At 37.8% G+C, this 18977-nt stretch overlaps 1 protein-coding gene across 1 annotated transcript in view; it reads left to right on the top strand.

Moving 5' to 3' along the window:
* TMTC2 (transmembrane O-mannosyltransferase targeting cadherins 2) overlaps nt 1-18977 on the top strand; it is a 175369-nt gene that overhangs the window by 39499 nt on the left and 116893 nt on the right. The gene's annotated exons all lie outside the window — the stretch shown is intronic.

Genomic DNA, 18977 nt, shown 5'->3' with positions numbered 1-18977 from the left:
TTCTGTTTGCTGTCAAGCACTGGATATCTGAGTCAAGCACTGGATATCTGACTGCCTTTTGCAAAGAATTCATTCGTGCTCTTATCCTCTTGTATCTTGCAAACTCAGCTTAGTTTGGTCAGGCGTGCAAGTTCGGCAGCTGATATCATCAGCTTTGCTCCCTGAGGCAAAGATAAAACTTTTATTGTTCTAGTTTAACAGAGATGCACAGGACTTAGTGCATGCCTTTGACACGTATTTTTTTCTTCACCTAGTATTATTGCCTTAATAAAATAAGTATTTCCAATTTTTAAACTTCTTCCCCAGAACAAACAAGTAAAATAAGCAAACAAAAAAACTCACCAAATCCCCTAGCTTCCCAGTCAAAAACCTATGTATATTTTAGTGGTACCCAGAAACCCCAGTTAAAATCAAGAGTCCTTTACAGCATTTGCTGTACAAATGAGTAAGCTGAGTATACATAATTTTCAGTGAAATTACTGTCTTTTAGAAAAATACTGTCTTGACAAAAGGACAACAGCGTTTCATTTGGACGTGTGTTGTCAAATTTTTCAGTGAGATGTAGATTACAAAATTTCAGTGTGATGGAGAGCAAAAGTGTAGAATGGAGCCAAGGAAGAAAAGAAAATAATTTAAAAGTTGGTTAGCTCAAGCCTGTACTACCTAAGTAATCAGCAACTGAATGCTTTGTAATGGAACAGTAGAAAGGTTCCTATCCCTTTCAGTTTGCCTAACCTTTAGCTCAGCCCTGTCCAGCTGAGCTGATATAGCTGTTTCCTAGGCCGTGCTGCAAACTGAACTGAGGAAATGCAGGAGTGCAGGTAAAAAAAAACCCAAAACCTTTAAGCACCACACCCCTCACCCCAAATATCCCAGATACTTCTTTTAGGAGTTACTTTAAAGCTGGATCAGTTCAGTTATATTCAGGCCTTGTCATTGCCCAACAAATAGCTGTACTGACTAGCAGTGAGAGGAAAGATGGAGCGTGGGCGCAGAAACAAGGGATGGAGAGAGGTGGATTTGGGGGAGTGGCTAGTTAAGGATCTGGGCTTGTATGCTGCCAGACTATGGCTTTCAACTTTGAAAGCTATGACATGTTTTAGAATATACCACTGGGGAAACTGAGACCCAATTATTTATGTTTAAGGAATAGTGAAACTATTCAGTAAAGTATGAACTATTCAGTTAAGTATGAACTTGTGCAAGCAACTTGAAGAATGCTCCAGCTGATGGTAGGATATGGTGTATTGTGTGACCAGCCTATTTTTTTCCATTGTGTTTTTATCTTTGGGCCAAATATTCAATGGTAAAAAGTGATGGCTACTACTCAAGCCGGTTACCATGTGTATCCTGATTTATCGGATCGAGAACATGAAAACATCCCAGTGTAATTTGAGTAGACTGGCAGGGATTCTAAACAAGGTAGCTGCAAAGCTGGACCACTAGCTGAGCAGATTAATGCTACCCCTTATTTAGAAGCTATTCTTGAGACATCTTAAAAATTTATGTTGTAGACACTTATTAAACGATCCAGCTCTTTTCTCTGTCATTTGTGTATTGGTTATTTCAGTAGAACTTGGCTGCTGATTTTTTTTCTGCTGCCAGGTCTTGTATTCCTGTCTGCCTGTGATGTTCTCACTCTGGCTGGAAAAGTTGTCAGTCTGGACTCCATTTCATTTGGTTAGCTGTATTTTATTCTGATTGACTGACAATACAGAAGGTATTCATTGTCTTTGAGTCAGAAGATTTTGATGGAATTGTATGTATTGCAATCGTAAATGAGTTGTCTGAAATTAGAGTTATTGAGAGTTGTTCTACTGGGGTGAAGCATTCATTGTGAAAGTAAGTTAAACTTTTGTTTCATTTTTCAGGATTCTAGACCTTGAGTAATTTCCAGTGTAAGTTGCACAGCAGGTATGCAGATTGAGTTGTCAGGTGTGATAGGTATCAGAGATTGTACCTGTCAGCAGCTGGAGTTGTGTAAGTTAAACCACAGGACTGTGAGGGGGAGCTTAAATATGGGAGAGAACTGTGATCAAGTTTGTTATTACAGAAAATGTGCAAATACAAAGGCTTAATTGTTTTGTACTTAAAATATTCAGCTTGAGTGCAGAAGCATTAATCAACAGTCTTCTGTCCAATTAATAGTACAAAGCTATTACAAACCCTGCTATGCTGCTCTTTTTTCATCTTGTGGGTTTTTTAGGTTTTGTTTTGTTTGCTTGGTTGTTTTGTTGGTTTTTTTAAAGTGTGAGTATATCTGAATAACATTAGCAGTTAAAAAGATGGACAAATGCATTAAAAGCTCATTTTAAATATAATGGTAATGATGAAGTATTTATTGCTCTATGGCTGATGTATACAAACTGCTGTACAAAAATAACTAAACCAGATGTAACTTCTACTGATGTTGCACTGCTAAAATACAATAACATTTTACCAGATCAACATATTGTTAGTACAGGGAGTTTGTTATACCAAAATAAGGAAATGTATCTTTTGCCATCACATATTTAATTAAAATCTCCCTCCAGGAGGTCTGTCTTACATGTGGAATTAGTTATTGGTGTCTATAGCTTAACATGAACCACAAATTGGATTGCAGGATGCATTATCTAGCCTCCTGTGCTATTATAACAGCATTTGTTTTGTAAAAGGCAAATTTATTGGAGGCCTATATTTTATTTAAGGTAATGATATAAACCTGGGCCCTCCATGGATGACGTGGTCAACCACCAAACCATGTTTTATAAAACTCTGCTTTCTTTTATGGTCTTGGAATGGTCTTAGTTGTGGGTGATATGCTACTGGGCATTAGATAAAGCTGCTGATTTTGAGAGCACTCTAAACTTCAAGTAGGCCACTTTCTGCATTCTTTAGTCTTTGAAGTTGCTACTTTCAGAACTATTGTGCTTTGAAAAGCAATGTCAAAACAAAATGCTGCTCTTGATTTAAATTTGCAGTTTTATTCTTCTCTTCTGAGGAGCTCTGAAGCCTTCGTAATGTAGTAGTCAGTGTTGCTTATTGCTCATCTCTTCTCCATTTGCAAGTTAAGCTGTTTTGCAGTAATGTTTCATTGTTATTTAAAATCCAACTCAATGATTTATTTTCTGCTCATTTTCCACCATCTAAGGAATTTATTATGCTGAACTTACCCAGAGGTGTTGATATTTTGGCACAACTGCTTGGAAACCTATTGTTTTGTAAGTTATTTCTCTTTTGGGTGGGCATGGTCCAGTCTTGTCTCCATGTCTTTGAAGTATAGTATTTACAGTGTTTAAACTGTTAGAGCAGCAGCTACTCCCTTGCACGACAGACTTCATCCTTGGACTGAGATATTTAGTAAATATGCTTTTCATAGAGACTACTTTTATTCCAGTTAAAAATAATAAATAACTTACAGCTTCAAAACATGACTTCACCTTTCACGGGGTTCATTTTGCCTAACAAGGGTCACATATTCAAATGCACTGAGCTGTTACATATTCAATTTGTGGGCTTGGTAACCCTTAGCATTTCAAGAACTCTGGAAGAGATTGGGGGCTCCATTTCCAGCTGGGGCCCTGTTTATCCCTAGCATCTCTCATTCTGCAGTAGTCAGCTGGGGGTTAATTTTCCTGTCAGCTTTAGAGCTGTACAAAATGCTGAAAATGGTGAGACGAATGTGCCTGTGCATACATTGCTCATATCTGGGGATGAGCCAGCCTGATGCTTTTCTCTTCACTCTGCTGGATGGCAGCAGCATGAGGCCTGTGTGGTCTTGAACATCACTCCCCCCACCAGATATTTCCTAGAAAAAATAAGCTTTTTCCAGTTTACTTCTCCCTTGATAATTTCAAGTAGCCAATACTGCTGTTTCCTGTAGTTCCCACAGCTCCTTGCTGCTTTTCTATTTGATCCTGAAATAAGAAAAGCAAGATTGGCCTCCACTATCTTCTCAGAGATATTGATCTCCTGCAGGTCCCTGTGATGTCTGTGGAGTGGTACTGAATTAGACATCAATATGTATAAATAGCTGTTGTTTCCTGAAAATATTTTCATGGGGTGATTTAAACCACTGGAATGGATCACATATGACAGAAATACAGCATTTAAGGCAAATTTATCAGAGTTGTATCTTGTGGAAAATGAAAAATCATAAGATGTCTTGCTGAAGTTGTTGACACTGGCATAATACAGATTATATTTTAATATTAAATCTGTAATATCTTCATTGGAATCCCCATTACTTTTATCTATCCACTTGAAGTCTACAGTAATATTTAGGAGCCCGTATTTGAGAATGCTTCTCTAGAAGAATAAAAAAGGCAAAGTCTTCTTTAATAAGTAAATAAAAAAAGAGAGATGGCTTTTCATATTTACAGGAACTGTGGAGAACCTTCAATTTACCAGAGAGGTTAGTTTGCCAGAGAAAGTTAGTTATTCTCTTTAGTCCTGCATGAGATTATGCTGCATGGTGGCATACAAAGTATACTGTGCTGCTCCATTCTTCCCTGTTGTGGTTTAACCTCAGCCCCACACGGCCGCTTGCTCACTCCCTCCCCTTAGGCAGGGGAAAGGGAAACCTCAGAGATTGAGATAAAGTTAGTTTGACAGGTAAAGCAAAAGCTTTGTTTGTGTGTGCAAACAAAGCAAGGAATTCATTCGCTGGTTCCCATGGACCGGAAGGTGGTCAGCCACATCCAGGAGGGCAGGGCTCTCTCATGCACTTCCCTTGGGAAGACAGACATCATCACTCAGAATATCTGCCCCTTCCTGCTTCTTCCCATATCTTTAAATGCTGAGCATGATACCTTATGTCTGAAACATCCCAGTGATCAGCTGTCCTGGCTGTGCCCCCTCACAGCTCCTCACTGGTGGGGCAGTGTGAAGGGTAGAAAAGACTTGCTGCTGTGTGAGCACTGCTCAGCAATAGCTAAAACATCCTTGTGACATCAACAATTTGTTTCAGGCACAAATCCAAATCACAGCCCCATTCTAACTACTATGAAGAAAATTAACTCTGTCCCAGACAAAACCAGCACATTCTCCCTGGCTTAAAAGGGATCTCTTTAAGAGGGACAAGGTGAGAAAGTTTCCACGGCTTTGCACAGTTTTTGTTAGCACTTATTTTTCATTCTGAGGTTACATGCCAATTACTGACATCAACAGTAAGACTTTTTCATGGTGTTTTTTAATTACAGGGTATTGGAGGCCTCACTACTTTTGACTCTACAAAATCTTTGCAAATAATACAAATCCGAAAATGTTACTCTCCGAACTTTTAATGTTTTCGTGATATTTAAGGAATCAATTGAAAGCACCAAGCTTATCATATTGTCTAACAACTGAGTTTCAGAATATTAGGCATTATTATAGATGTAGGTTTTTCTTCATCTTAGTGACTAGTTAGCTCCTTAATTAAAGAAACTCTGTAAAGCAGTTTCTCCAGAAGCTGAAAGCATTCCTGTTTAAGACAGCAATATTAAAGAACAGTTAAATTTCATGCTTTTTGGTATGGTTAGTCAATGCTTAATGCTTAAATGTATTTTATGCTGTGATAAGGGGACTTGGGTTTCTGCAAACTTTGAGGGATAAGAAATATATGTAGCTTTGGCCAATCTTCAGTTTTCCATTTGTTCACTAGCAAGAAAACCGTGTTCCTTTCCCCTCTGGCTCTGCTTCTCCCATGGGTCAGTTGACCAGGTACTGGCCGCAGAATGGAAAAAAACACCGTACAGTGCTAAAGCTCAGTGGTGTTTTAATGAGTTAAACATTTCCTGGTGTAATTCCTTTTGTGCAGATTTGCCTCAGGAATTATGCTTTTCTGCTTAAACCTGGTTTAGTGCCATGGTTAAAATGCATGCATTCATGGTTGTGTTCCTCAGGTATGGACCATGTTTGTTAAATGCCACACAGAAAGTTTATACCCGTGCCTGTGTGTTCAATCACAAGTACTTTAGATTGGCCTCTTAATGTCATGTGTAGACACCTAAATGTCCTGGTTTGATGAAGTGTGGAGTGCTTGTAGCTCCTGGTGAGCTTTACCTAATGAACCCATTGCATTTGGTCAGTCACAGGTAAATGGCAAGCTAAACCTCTTACTCCCAGAAGTCAGGGCATACAGTCATAGTGTCAAAAGAGGAAAAACCTGGCAGTATGTCCTCAATCAGAATCAGATAGATTAGGGAGTAGGTGCAGCTTCTGGATGCTCTGAGTTCTGACTTCCAGTTTGTTACAGCATCCTGGGGAAAGATAAGGCTGCTGAGAGTGTGAAGGTCAGGCTCCTGACTTCTTGAGCATCTTAACTGTGGTCATCTAAGTTTCAGCACTGTAGTCCTCTGACACCATTGCCCAAATTTATTGTATAGAGCTGCATTCTCAGTTGTGTTCCTAGAGTCCTGCCCAAGCGAAAGCCATTCCTGGTACATCAACATGAGCTCTGCTTCCGAACCTGAGAGAACTTCTTTTGAAGGGACAGAACCGTACACAAAACCTGAGTCACAAGGGAGAACTTTTCTGATGTTAGGTTTAATTTTGAACTTTCTGGATTATGCTCAGTTTTATTTAAATTGTAATGATTTAATGATTACATACATGCTTTTTCTTAGTGAGTGGCTCTAAACATTAACTTATGTAGACAGTTACAATATTAAAAAGGGGGGAAGTACAAGTGTATGAGATTTATAGTGGAAACAGCCAGTGATAGAAGACAGCAAACACTTTTTGGCATATTTACTGGAGAAATTGAACAATATTTTGTACCTATTGCATGTATTTTTTTTCCACCTGCAGTATAGATTAAGTATGGGGAGGGAAGGAACCCATGCTTGCAATTTTCTAGCTGTCTTTATGGGTCAGTTACTGCAAGGTGAATTTCCAGCCTCACTAACCTTGAATGTCACTTACAAAAGGGAAGAATCTCTTGATACTGTGTGTAGTCCTCATTGGGAGAAAGGGAAAACAAAATATGTTTTGTTCTCGAGTTTCTAGGAAACTAATTGAAAGTGTACATGTGGAAATTATGTTAAAAATTATCCAGAAGGTTTTGGGATAAGGGAGAGAGAATTTTTGTACTTGGCATTTAAATGCCAGGTAGAGCATATGTACCTTTTTATGATCAGAACTGTAAGACTTTCAAACACATACACAGATTTTTTTTTAAGGCTGTGGATTTGATTAGGTTATACAAAAGTCAGAGCTTCTGTGACATTTAATCACCAAAATCTTGTTTTTCTCATTGACAATAAAATATGGAAATAAATTCCCATAGCAACAAAGTCTTTATAGTGAGTGTAGGGACATACTGAATTAATAAAGGCAATGAGGGAGCAAGGGAAAAGAGAGGGTAGAATTGTACTGAGTCTCTAAATTCTTCCTCTCCCAGAAAACAGGACTTTGGGGTTTATGGATCAGTTTTTTTGCATGTTTTGTCTGCATGTTTTAAAAGTATCCTGGGCAGCTTGTATTGCTGTAGAGTACAATGGAGATTGCAGGAATAGCAATGTTCATTTAGTAGGGATTTTGGGATTATGGTTTATTCCTAAAATATATGTTTATTATACCTCTATCTCTATACTTGGAAACTTTTCTCTTTAAAACATTATTAAAAGTAGGAAAACATCACCACAAAATAGCTCTCACAAGTTTTAAAGCAGAAGAAATGCCTATTTTATAACTTCAATTATTGCTTCTTTGGACTATTTCATGTATAGCATTTTTGGCTGTTTGTAATTTGAAATCTGTGGAAAGTCAGCATTAGTGATTTTGTGGAGTGATTTTTCTTTGTTTCTTTGTTTAAGCAACTACATTTTTACCTCTTCTAATCTGAGTTGTTAGCCAAGAACTTGACAGTTCATGGATAATTCTCGTTGAGAATATGGATTGAAAGATACCAGATTCCATGAATATGCAATCCTGTTTAGTTTTAAAGAAAATCCCAAGGATGATTTCTTCCAGAACAAAAATTACCCAACTATGTATCTTTATTCCAGTTCAAAACACCTTTCAGCTAGAAGGTACCTGCATAATATATATTTTTACCTCGCTTTATTTGCATGTCCTCTGATCTCTTACTGATTCACACACATACAATTCCATACCAAACCAACCATCCCCACACTAAGCTAGAAAAGAAAAAAAAAATCTCCCTAAACAACAAAATTAAAAAATTCCCTCAAAACAAACAAAAAACCCCCAACCACACCCCCTCCATATATCTTTGTTCTGGTAGTGACATTTTTGCTTGGAAGAGTACAATTAATTTTTTTAGTCAACTTCTGTAAAAGCTGGCTAACTTTAGGGACCTTGGTACAGACTGCAAAAATGGATTTAAAGCCAAGGTAAGTGGGTAGGGCCTGTGGCTGGATCATACTAGACTGATACTGGTGCACAAAATTTGAAGCTGGCCAGATGGTACATATCTGCTAGTTTTATAATTTGACCTAAGTTTTTATGAGCCCTCTCTTTGTCAGGACACCTTGTAGTCAAAATAAGTTAGCACTATTGTCATCTCCGGCCTTTCAAAATAAGAAGTGTTAATAATCTAGAGGTAAACTTTGGAAAGTTTTAATTTTCTTTGTGTTTTGCAAATATGTAGAATAAATCTTTTCAGGATTTCATCTCTAATACTGAAGTTTGAAAAAGAGAAAGAAAAATTCCTTACTTGCTCAAAACTGTGCTTCTTACTCAGTGCCAGGATACTTTCAGATAAAACTATGTCCTCACTGCAGTTGTGGCAGATTACTTGATATCTATAATCCTACTTCTTACTTGCAGTTACACTTTAGGTACTATATGTAACCCAAATTTTTTGGGGAAAAAAAAGACCAAGCACAATTAATATCTATTTCTATTTTAATTACTGGTTTGATAGGTCTGTGTTGATGTATTTTGAAGATGTGGTTTCTAAATGCAAATTGGATGGATTTAAAAAAGGTGGGTTTTTTTAAATTTTCAGACCAGAAAATTGTTTGCGCTCCAGCAGAGACCACGATACAATCTGGTACTATATTAGCTGTAGATCCTGTTAAATAACCATTTCTGCCCTGGCACTGCCCTGCTCATGGTGTGGCGCATTGTCAGCAGGCTGTGGTCACACTGAAACGAAAAGGGTTGATGTGTCCTTGTGCTCTCAGGTTGGTCTCCAAGGCTCTGAAATACCCAGATGGCTCCTGTGTGCTCTGATAATTACCCCTGGCATCATTAGGTGAAATTCTGAAGATACAGGTGTCAGTGTAACTTCTTCACTGTTAATCTGCCTGACTCATATTTGTGACTGCAGATCTGCATCCGGTAAAGAGGTGATATGTCTGTGTAGGAGCTACCTGGCATAGATATCTCCTTCAGTTATAGACTGGTTTTCTAATGGAAATGAATTCAGTCTGAGACTAAAACCTTACTCTGAAGCAGCAGAGATTTATTAGTAGATTTATTAACAAAGACAGTGCTCTTTGACTTAGTCCTTATTGCTCAGTGTTTTTAGCTTCAGATCTATACCAATCTTAATTAAAATGTTTGGTTTTCTCTGTGTGATATTTAGAATGAGAGAATTAAGTCCAAGTCTTTGGACTATCTGCTGAAATTATAAGGAAAGAAGGGAGAAAGTAAAGGTGGAAAAAAAGTGCATTGATTGGGAAGTTGAGTGTATGAAAATTTGGGAACCAGTACAGGTCAAATATGTGTATTAATCAGCAGAATTGTTCTTATCAACCAGATGATATAGCTCCTTTCCTTTGTCCTTACTGAATGCAGTGTTTGTACTTTTTCTTCTAAATTTTGGCAGAGTAATGAAAAGTGAAATTTTAGAAAATCTTTTTTGATATGTGACCTTCCATTCCATGGCATTGGTGGTTAGCAACCAACGTACTGCCTCCATGGGGTAATAAATTCATGTTTTAATACAGTTACTTGTTTTGCTTGTAGTGCAGCAGACAGCTTCAAACCCTCAGGGAGAGCTTTATAAATCCGTCTGTCAGGTGCACTCCTTTGCTGTTTCATCCTCTGGGCATGGTTACAGGGTTTTGATTAATGTTATATTACTGTGATACACACATAATTTAAAATGCTAGTATTTTTTCTAGAAAATGTATTTAAAAGAACCCCAAATGTACGTGTCTGAAAATGCAGGCTTAATCTTTTTGTGAGTCCCAAAGCCATACTGCTTCACATCAACAGACTTCTTCCAAGCCTGTCAACATGAAGAGATGCAGCAAAATGGCTGCAAAATTTTCTAAATAGAAATACTAGAAGTCTTTTGTAAGGAAGCTAATTTTTCTGTGCATTAAAGGAAATAAGTAATTTTCCCCTCATTTTTCCCCCCTGTTGATACTGTCAGTAGTTGTGAAAATTTAAGTCTGTCGTGTTTTCTATATGTAGCTTTTTTTGGTAAGCTGATATTATTCTGCCAGTAGCTGGCTGCTACAGCCAATTGCTAATTCCAGAAATGCAAACTCCTTGTGAAAGCCTCCTTAGGTGTAAGTGCCCTGGCAGCCTGGAGGCCTAACCATGTCTTGGGGGCATCAGTCACAGCTTTGCCAGCCAGGCAAGGGAGGGGATTGTCCCACTCTGCTCTGCACTGGGGTGACCTCACCTCGAGTACTGGGAGCAGTTTTGGGTGTCATGATATAAGAAAGATCTTTAACTACTAGAGAGCATCCAAAGGATGGCAACAGAGATGATGAAGAGCCTTGAATGAAGCCATATGCGGAGCAGCAGAGGTCACTTGGTCTGTTCAGCCTGGAGGAGACTGAGGGGAGACCTGACTGCAGTTACAACTTCCTCATGATGGGAAGAGGAGGGGCAGGCACTGATCTCATCTCTGTGATGTCCAGTGACACGACCTGAGGGAATTGCCTGAAGTTGTGTCAGGGGAGGTTTAGGCTGGATATCAGGAAAAGGTTCTTCAGCCAGAGGGTGGTTGGGCACTGGAGCAGGCTCCCTGGGAAAGTGGTGACAGCACCAAGCCTGACAGAGTTCAAGAAGCATTTGGACAACAGGCACATGGCGTGACTCTTGAGGATGTTTCTGTGCAGGGCTAAGAGGTGATATTGATGCTTATGGGTCCCTTCCCATGTGTGGGTCCCCACAGCATATTCTGTGGTTCTGTATGTTGTCGTTTTACTAGAACAGAGGATCTGAGAAGGGTAGCGTTTTTTTTTGCTTTTGACATACTATACTACATTCAACCCCTGTGCCTCCTTGTGCCTTGCCCATCTGCTGCAATTTTTATGATGCCAAATGTTTCTTTAACAGGTGCTCTTTTGAGCTCAAACACACATTTGGAACTGGAAGGGGGACCTAATTTTAATGATGTGCAATTTCAAAGTGGCTTTAAGAAATCAGAGTGATTTGCTTCTGAGAAATTGCAATCTAAAACTAATGATCACAGATGTTCACTCAGGTATAAGAAATAATTACCATACCTAAAGTCAGGATACAGCTTTGCCATTCCTATCTTCCACTTAATGCTTCAAAGTATTGCTAACTTATGCTATTAACTGTTACTTCAGAAGACTGCCCTTGGGATTGCATTAAAGAGGGTTTATAGTCCTGTGTTTTATGAGGATATATGCAACCATTTAGGAGCCACTACCAAAAATTGATTAGAAATATGGATATGAAAATGTGTTGGAAGAAAGTGCGAGTTAATGCAGGGGATTTTTTTGAAAAAAGGCCAACTGTGTAGAGAACGTTTGGGTGGTGGTGTTGCAAAATAAAAGCCAGGTGTTGGAAGAGGAATGATTTGAAGATGCCAGTTGTGAAAGCGTGTCCTGCCATATCTTCCTGAAGATAAGGGTCAGTGAATTCAGCCTGAATATATATCTGTTTGCTGTGCTATGAGAGAAACTGTCATTGAAATAGATTTGTGGGCTGTGTCATTCTGTCATAATGCAAGAATGAAGTAATTTTTTCAGTATATAACATTTTTATATTTAGAAGCCAAACCTTTTTTTCAGAATTTTCTCCAGATGAGATAATTATCAGTAAAAAAAGTTAAAAACCAGACAAAACCAGCATAAATTGTGGGCTAGATGGTTTTAATATTTTTTTTAATAAGGGAAACCAGAAAAAAAACCAAACAAGTTTTGCATAATGATGACAGTTCACCATTAATTTATAAATATTTGAATAATATAAACATAATTCTTGAAGGGACATTCTTTCATGTTCTCTAGAAAGGAATGAATCTCTTACACCAGGTTGTCAGAATATTCCTTCAAATTAAGATGGTAGCCTTTTATAAGGTGTGAACAGAGCCAGATTGGGAAGGTTCCTTATCAGGAGGGAAAAAATAGATAAATTGTGGAAGTGGAATGCGTTCCTAATTCATAGTCTGATATCTTAAGATCTTGTCTTTACCTTCATGCTTTGTTAGAAGAAACATGTCCTATGAAAATGTAAATCTTAAGGAAAGAGAAGTGTAAATACACGTTATCTGTAGAAGCTTATTAGAAGAAATGTCAGTTCAGGCTCTGTCATAAGCACACAACAGATCAGGCCAAGATGTGATCAAGACTTTTATTTAACTAGTTTCTGCAAAACAGCCCTTTGCTTTAGAAGAACAATACAGGCCAAACCTAAACATTATTAAGTTATATGTACCAAGACTGTAAATTTCCCATAGAAGGCTTTCTTTTAGGAAAGACGAAACCCAATTGCTCTCATGTTAGCTCTGTACTGTCCCAAGGACCCAACTCTTTATTCTTTAGAGTGGTCAGTGATAACCTAAAGCAAAAAAGCTCAAAGTCTTATCTAAATATATCATCTTTAAAATTCCAGCAAGGAAATGAAGTAGGAAAAAATCGCTGAACCTGAAAGACCTGCTAATTGCCCACATATCTCTCAACCATATGAAGTCAGTAAGACTGTCAGTGTGTGTGTTGCTCTCTAGGTCTAGTAGAGTGTCTTATTAGAAAGAAGAGTTTAAAAAGATGTATTTGACCAATCTTTATACTCTGAACTATTACTTAGGGAAATGTTAACAACTGATTAGAATGCCTAGACAATTGAATGACAGCAGATTTTTTTGAGTTTAGGGGATAAACTGAAGAACTTACAATGTATTTTAATATTTTATTGTTTATCTCTGGATATAACAAATTTCTCAGAAAGTAATGCTGTCGTGTCTATCTCCTGTCAAGTAAATCATCATAAAAACATGTGTGAAGCACCAGGAGATTCTCACTTCCTCCACCTATCAATCCTAAAAGGGAAAATATTGTCCCTCAAAATTAGTAAATGTTATGATATATTTTTACAGAAAGCTGAAGTCCCCTGCCTTCTGTTTTATGGACTACATTTTGTATGATACCGCTTCAAAACCAAACTTATCAGTCTGAAGGTAACATCATTAATGAAAGTTGATCAGTCACTATATTTGTAATGCAGTCTTGAGACAGGGCACTTCTCAATTAGCAAGCAAGAATAAAGCTTGTTGAGATCTACATCACTGAGATAGCTTAAGAAAAACTCAGTGGGAAAAGATAAGCTGACAGTTCTGGTGTCTAGTCTGTAACTGCACACATGACTGCTGGGGAACCAGGAAAGTAGCATCCTGTCAGCCCAGCACTGTAAGGGGTACCAGGATGTCTGTCACAGTCACTGGGGGCTCCAGGTATCAAGGGAATGGACTGCTTCAGCAGCAGAATTCCTTGTGTGGAGTGGCCAGGGCACAACACATTTAGGAGCTTTCTTCTAACACATTTAGGATGCCAAGTGCTGGAAGCCGGTAATTTGCTATGAGTCAGAGAAGCAGAAATATATTAAACCCCATGTCTGGTAATTACAGGTGATTAGCATAATTGTGTTTCCTTCTGAGTATCTTCCATTTTTAATTCTTCTAGTTTGTACTCTAGAAGGAATTTAATTTCAAAACTCCTTCTGATAAAACTTTGAACTTGGAAATTTTAGACATCTCAGTGTTAACTTTTCCTTATCTATTCAACAAAATAACATTTTTAATATTTTCTTCCCAGTATGCTCCTAAAGTGGCCTCGACAAACAGATGTTAGTTCCAAACTTACTTCTAAAATTTACAGCCTAGCTATAAATGTTGTTTAGGTCAAAATTTAGCACAGATCATAAAGTGACAGAAAATAGGTTTGATATTCCTGAACTATAAATAAAATTTGCAAATTTTCTATCTCACAGAAGATCTTTAGCAAGTTAACAATTTCTGGGTGGTGTTGTCTCAGGAACTAGTTTTAGTGTAAACTTATTTTAAAAAACATAAAGATTGCATTAATATGCTTGGAATTTCTGTCCACCTTTCTACTTACTTACTTTAGTGTCCATCAGTCAAGGAGAAGCCAGTATGACAGGGGAACAATGTTCTCGAAGGTGAAGCACTTAAAAGCTTCATTAAAATTGTAATAGGAATAGAGATGAGACAAGCTTCCCTGAGAGAAAAATAATTCAGGAGCACCTATTTAGATACTGGAAATCCAAGTAGCAGCAGCACATTCTGAGTTCTGTATCAGGTAGGAAGCCTCTTGCCATGGTATGTGCATTCAGGGCAAAGCAGGCTTCATTAATGCTAATGTTTGCAAACTAATTGTGTGTAGGTGGCTTAGAAGTTTGTTTGTTTTGCACTCCTCCACAAATACCTAAGCTTTATGCTGATACATAGTCCTACCCCCCCAAGGGCAGAATTAGAGAGGTATTCTGTTGAAACATCTGAGTTGAAAACAAAATTTTCTTTCACTCTTCGTCACTGATAATCAAAGCCTTCCTCATTCAAAATATTCAGAAACAAATAACTGAATAGAATTTGTCAGGAATTTGTCAGAAGGTATGCTTTCAGTCTGGTTTTTGTGTGTGTTTGTTTTTTGTTGGTTTTTTTTTCGGGTTTTTTGGTTTGTTTGGTTGTTTTGTTTTTTTTGTTTTTTTTTTAAGGCAATGCTCAAAACTGACTAGTCCTCTCTATATGGACCTGTGCTCACTATGGCCAAAGTCATGTTATATTCTCTTATAATTTTCCTTTCTCTTGCTTTTGCATGGGAATTCCAAACCAGTAGTCAGTGTACAGTTTTGGGGGAAGTTTGAAACCTCTGCATGTACATGAAAGCTCATGTTATACATTACAAAGATATATACTTATCAGTTTGCTGAAAGATTCTCCAGTTTGTGACCAAAGTTTTAAATACTTACAGGAGCTATTAAAAATGTTCTTTAGGTTTTCTAGTATTTATGAATCACTATATAAAGGAGTGATACTTAATCTTTAGTTTGACACAGAATCACTTAATCCTTTGGTTTTGCCAGTCTGCTTAAAAATGTTACCAAGATGAGAATTAGCAATTGGTTTTCCCCTTCTTTTTTTCCTTTGTAATGTTTAAGAAAGAATTTTCTCTGGGGCCTACTTGATCAAAGTTCTCAATCCTTTATAAGTTTTCTAAAGCTACTTCAGAGCTTTCAAATAAAATGTGTTTCTTTTTGCTTTGAAAATAAAATAATTGGTAGTAGTTGTAGGAAATGCTTCTTGAAAATGGCTAGCAGGTTTTTAAATGCTTTAATATTTTAGAAGAATGTATTTAATTCTGATTTGTTTTCTTAATAGTTATAGAAGCTTTTGTCAATTCTAAAAATGTGATGAGGAAAGGGCAAAATAATGTGACAACTGTTCTTGTAGCTGGTTATAACAGAAATTTACCAGAAAAATGAATGTTTATCTCACAGGGCAGTGCTACAAAGTGTAGATTTTCCCTTGAGGAATCTGACAATATTTGCCTTTCCCCCCCTCTCTGCTCTTGTATCTGTTAAAATACTTACCATGTGCCAACATACATTAAACTGCTTTGGCAAGATGAGAAGAATTTTTAAGAATGTCAGGTTCTGTCGCCTTCTACCATTGACCCATTATTACCCTGGACAAATTCATTATTCTGTCTAGATTCTTTTTCTGTGGATTAGGAATGATAATAATAGACTGTTTCCATGATTTCCACAAGTAGCTATCCTCTAAAAAGCTTAATTTCTATAAGCTGGTTTGCTATAAGTTTATTTATATGTTTTTGGAAGTGAATGGGATTTATGGTGTAGATTCCTCTTTCTTGAAGGATGTGCTCTATTTGGTTTTAGGTTTCAACTTTTATAAAGTTGATAAGAGACCAGCAATTTTAGAAGACGTCTCTTTTGTCCATGAGATTCCCTTACTGAGAAATTTTCCAAATAGGACTTAATCAGAAAAAAAGATATATGGAATATTTGGTCTTAAAATTTTGCAGATTAATTTGTGTCAAGAAAAGGCCTGGTACTGGAAGAATTTCAGAATATGATAATTTTGTCTAGTGGTAAAATTGAAACTTTTTATTTTGTAATTTTACACTCTAAATTAAACTCCATTATAAGAGTTGTTTAGTAATTTTTCTCTTTTGCCTCTCTTTCAGATTGCATTAAGCCTTCATTCCTTCAAGGGGAATGCCAGTTAAACTAAGTGGTAGATCTTGACCTTCTTTTATGCAGGTTAACTGTATCAGACTCCAGTCAGTTTTGTCAAATTGTATAATAACCATGAAGAAAGACTGGAAATACCTTAGTCTTTAGAGAAAAGTGATTTGCATATATATATATATATATACATATCATATTTTTGAAGGAAATATTTTTGCTATTCAATGGTAAGTTTCTTCATTCATGTTTTATCTGCTGCATGGGCCAGTGTAGTGTTATGGAAACCTGTTCTATCTCCATACTTCTGTCAACAGGTCTTGCAGTTACTCATCAACAGTTCAGTCTTTGCTGGAGCTGTGTTAGTTGGGCGCAGTGGAGGTTTTCTCTTGAAGTGGTGGTTGTTTCCCACCTGCACAGGTCCTTGTTGCTCTGCAGACCTGGGGCCTCAGTGGGCCATGCTTGCCTGTTATGCCAGATGTGCAATCCATTAGGAATTTGCACTGCCACATTTCACACATACTTAACAAAAGATTTCCGTGAAATAGCATGGCTGTTGGCCACCTGGGACAAGGCAAAAATCCAAGGAGCTGCCCAAAGCAAAAGGTCAGATTCCACAGATTTGCCCAGTGCCTCCCCTGCTGCTTCCCTCCTTCTCCTCTCTGTAGGAGTGTTGCACCTGATAAAGCACCACCCAGCATTTCCCAGCAGGGTCATGAATCCTGAAAGCCTATCAGGAAATGATTGACAACTTGATGGAAGTGCCTCGGCTCAGCCATGATGGCCAAAAGGCAGAATTCCCATTAGACATATTTATCTAGGAATTAGTACAATTACTTTAATCCACTGGACAAGTTGTCTAATCTCATAGGTCAACAGAGAAGAAGGTGTCTTTAAGAATGTCAGTGTTGGCAGTGGAACTAACGCATACGCGTGGTTTTCAGGCATTGTGGAAAAATTGTGTGGGGTCAGACAATCACTTTCTAAATAATTTCTGAAAGTTGTTAATCTTCTTCAGATTTTCATGCAAGACTGTGTTTAATTTGTACAAAGTGCTTGTTACATGATGTAGAAAAAAACATGTCTACCTTTGCTTTAAGTTATTCATGAAAGTATTTCCTTGATAGTAGGGTCTTATAATAAAATTTTGGAAGACAGCAGTATTTTGTACAAGCTCTTTCTAGTTTCCTCGTGCACGAGGAAACTCGTGCACAAAGCACGATCCAAAATGGACATGAGAAGGTAAAAAGAACTAAGCTAATTCCTAAAAAAAGCTATACATTCCCAGATATATATGTTATATTTTCCAGGCTCACATGCCTATTTTAGCTTTGTTTCCAGGGTAAAGTATTGTATGAATTGTCTATCATAGTATCTATGAACAGTGCTCTGTGGCCAAGTACCATTTGCACAACTCTGTCTAGGTAAAAAGGTGGGCTCAGCGCTGTCCCAGATGGCTTGGCTTGTGAGAACAACTGGCTGGTCAGTCTCTCAGCAGAGAGATGCTGCTTTGCAAAGTACAACTCTTGTAGACATTCAGTAACTTTCAGTGTTTTCATATCAAGCATAGGTTAACTGTACAGAATGTTCTCACCTCATGTTCTTCACCATGTGTTTTATTTTCTAGACGCAGTGGAGGAATGTGGTTTAACTTTGAGATCCGTTATGTTGGGTGAATGATTGGGACTACATATCCAATAATACTTTTATTTTCAGTCTCTTTACAATTCAAATGTACAGACCAGTGAAGGCTTAGGGGAAACTTTTGACTTTGGATAACATAAAGACGATTAGCCAACCAAAAATATCTCCCAAGTAGCTTCCTTCATTCTTCATTTGTTTATCCACCCCAAAAGCTAAGCTTGGATTTCTCAAAGCTGTTTTAACCCTCTTTGGACCCTGCTGGAAACTTTCAGGCTTATCCCTAAACAGGTAATATTAATGAAACAATGAAGGTTGTTAATTCACAAAAGGAGATCTGTTTGTGTAAGCTGATGGTTTTTGTCAGTTGGAAATTATCATGGTCAGCTAAAGAACAGTTGCTTTATTCAACCAGATAAATTTACCATTGCAATAGTAGAGAAACCAAACAAAACCACCAAAAACCCCCAAATCAATGAAAACAAATGTAGTCTCTTTAGATATTGGTGAGATTGTATGCCTAGTAGAATGGGAAAGCTCTTAAGTAGTTATTCTAGTAGCTCATCCAGCCAAATTCCTGCCAATTCACTGTATCTGTGCTCTCTCTGCCTTCAGTATCTGAAATTGTTCTTCAGTCTAAAACAGTATGGTCTACCAAAAATGTCACTGTGCTGAACACCTCATCTTTAGTCTACTTACCAGCCCATTTTTTTCAGGGGGAGTTGTTTCACTATCACACACATGCCTTGCAAAGCTCCTTCTGCCTTGTTATGCTTACAGCTGCCCTGTCCTGCTCTTCCTGTACTTCTTACCAATCTTCAGACAGATGAGCTGTCCCAGCTGGGTGCTAAAAAGGGAGTTTGAGCTGGGACAGCGGGTGGGAAGGATGAGGAGAGAAGAGGGGTCTGAATTGCACTGACAATCAAGGTGGGCATGAGGCGAAGAGCTGGGACTGACGTGGGAGGGTG

This window comes from Geospiza fortis, unplaced genomic scaffold (genome assembly GCF_000277835.1).
Source record: "Geospiza fortis unplaced genomic scaffold, GeoFor_1.0 scaffold166, whole genome shotgun sequence".
Classification (NCBI taxonomy): Eukaryota; Metazoa; Chordata; class Aves; order Passeriformes; family Thraupidae; genus Geospiza; species Geospiza fortis.
This window is presented reverse-complemented; position numbering and strand designations above follow the sequence as displayed.